The following is a 2999-nucleotide window of genomic DNA, read 5'->3' as shown; positions in this document are numbered from 1 at the left end:
GTTTTTTTTTTTTTGGGTGGGGGGGTTGGTGTGGGGGGAGGCTTCATATATTCCTAGATAGATAGCTACATAAATACCTGAAGCTCCTTGATGGCTAATGTCAAAATCATAATTGCACGATTTATTTAATGTTAATTTAAATATCTTTTCATATCTAATGATCAAGTTTCAGAATATCTTGTTGTTTTTTGATAGTGCACAAAAGACATGTTTCCAGTCAATTCAGTTATTTTATTTTTTATTGTTGTTTTCTGTACTTTCATTATGTGTGCTGTTAGGATTGCCGCAGGCCTTCTTCACTATACAATTGTGAATTGAATATTGTGTTTTATGTTAAAATTATGAATGTTCAATTCATTTACAACTTTTGAGGTCATCCATTCATAAAGGAATTTTGTTCCTTCATTGCGTGCAAGTATGGTAATGAAGTTTGTGTATTTTATTGTAAGCATGCAACCTCTGGAATTCAATGTGTCTATGGAAGAACCATCTACTTCTGGAGTTTCTGTGCCTTTAAATGCAGCTCAAGCCACAAGCATGAGTTATGGTCATTTTTTTTCCCGTAAAAGTTTGGGAACTGAGAAGCATAATAGATTTCTGAGATGTAAAACTGACGTAGAATACACAATTAGCTTCAGCTGAACTGTTGACATGTTGCTTCAGTTTTTTTGCAGATTGGAAAACTGAACCAGATAAAAATAGAAATAATTTGCCAGCATGAGATGAGAAAGCCCCTCTTGATGACCATGGATGTGAGAATGGACAAGGAAGATCAAGACAGAGAACTTGTTGCATTCTACAAACAAAACGGCATAGGATGGGCAAGCCCCGTGAAGTGCAGACTCCAAGGTGCTATTAATCAAGTATAAATACATTTATTCAGTGGCATTCCTAGCTGTTTTTTAATGGCAATGTCTTTTTTTATGGACTTGCTGTAAACTGCTGTTACATTCAGGGGATGCTGCCATTGGTGAAGGAGTAACCAGACAGAGGCTTCAGCATGGCTTCAATTTTAACATGGGTGTCAACTGTTATTTATGGAACATTGACTATGGTATTTTATTTAGTCTTTGAATCCAAAATGTTACTTTTTGCCCATTATTTTAAAGGCACAATATGTAATTTATTGCCGCTAGAGGGCGCATATTCAAAACAATCAAAGAAACAAAGGCGTAGTTTGATGACGCCGTGACTGAGTGTGGAATCATGGGAGTTGTGGTCTTCATCCCCACAGCTGAAGCAATCCGACGGGACTCGGCCAGAAATCATGTTCATGGATCAGCTAAGGTATTCAAGATTACTTCCGGAAAGCAGCGGAAGTAAGTTTGAAATATGGATATTTTTCTTACAAAAACGCATGCATTCTCTACAGGAGGCCTTTATTCACCCCCCGGAGCTGTCTGCCAGGCGAGTCCCATGGTGTGCAGTGTGTTTTGAAATTTGCTCAAAAACCAGGTGTTATGACGGCACGTGAAGTATAAACTTTTTGGCCCGGTTTCACAGACAGGGCTTAGCTTAAGCCAGGACTGGGCCTTAAGGTGATGATACACGGGGCAACCTTTTTTGAAAAGTGTTTAGTTAAATTAGAGTATTTAAGCGGTTAAAAAAAAAAAAATGCATAGAAAAACACATTACTGGTGTGCATCTTGAGACAAAACAATGGCTTATTTTAAGATATGTCAGTGCAAGTTGTTTTTAGTTCACAGCTCAAACATGCGATTTAGTCTGGGACTACCCTTAAGCCTGTGAAACTGGGCGTTTGTGTGTGAGAGTGTAACTAATGGGGGAAATCTGTGGGAAAAAACAGGCAAATTTAAACCACAACATGCTGATTTAATGCAGTTTCCATTATGAAAATTAACCATGGTTTTATTATAGTAAAACTGATTTTCTTTTTTTTTTGCGCATTGATTACCATTTGCGTAACCACACAAATATCATAGTAAAACTACGGTTTTTGTAGTAAAGCCATGGTTTATTTTCATAAATGTCTTCTGTCAGCATGACATGCTGTTGAAATACTGTAAATCGTTCCATCATCTTGTATAGTGACGGAAGTGCTATGTTTATAGGACAGCTAGCGTATCAAATGCTTGACACCCAAGCATTGACTGACTGGGCACCATCTTTGCTTTTGGGCCATAATGAAGTGAAAGTGATAGACCAAAACAGGTTTACACGTCAGTTAAGCAGACAAGAGAGGTCAAAAGTTCAGACAGAAGAGAAAGTGGAGGACAGGGTGCAGAGTGAAGCAGTGGAGAAGGCACAAGAAAATCAAGAGGTACAACTGAAAGTGAAGATGAAATAACTCGCCTACTAAATGAAAACAGACCGCTGAAGCAAGAACTTGATAAACACAAAATCACAGAGGATTTTTTTTTTTAAAGATGACAATGTTAAAGTCAAATATTACACCGGTCTTCCGAGCTATGCCATTTTTCAGGTTTTGTTGTGCCACATCGTGCCATTTCTGTCTCAGGATAAAATAAAAAAAAACTGACACCTTTTCAGATGGTTCTTTGGATTTGCCCATTCAGCACATTGCCCATATATTCAGTGTGCACAGAGCAACTGTTAGTGCTGCTTTTAAGGAAACTGTGAGTGTTTTGTATGCCCGTTTGTCTCCACATGACAAACATGTGTCCTAGTGTTGTAATTACTCAAAAGAATGGTTTACCCAAAAATGAAAATTCTCATATTATGTACTCTCCCACACGTTGTTCCAAACCTTTATGAGTGTCTTTATTCAGCTGAACACATAAGATATTTTGAAAAATACTGGTAATCAAACAGTAAAAGGTGGCTATTGACTTTTCTATTGATAATTTTCTCTTTCTAACTATGGAAGTTGATGACTACAGTCAACTGTTTGGTAATCAACATTTTTCAAAATATCTTCATCTGTGTTCAGCAGAAGTAAGAAATTCATACAGGTTTTGAACAACATAAGGGTGAGTAAATAATTTTCATTTTTGTGTGAACTGTCCCTTTACACAGTA

Source organism: Sinocyclocheilus rhinocerous, unplaced genomic scaffold (genome assembly GCF_001515625.1).
Source record: "Sinocyclocheilus rhinocerous isolate Xijiao unplaced genomic scaffold, SAMN03320098_v1.1 scaffold1604, whole genome shotgun sequence".
Taxonomy (NCBI): domain Eukaryota; kingdom Metazoa; phylum Chordata; class Actinopteri; order Cypriniformes; family Cyprinidae; genus Sinocyclocheilus; species Sinocyclocheilus rhinocerous.
Note: the sequence above shows the minus strand (reverse complement) of the source record.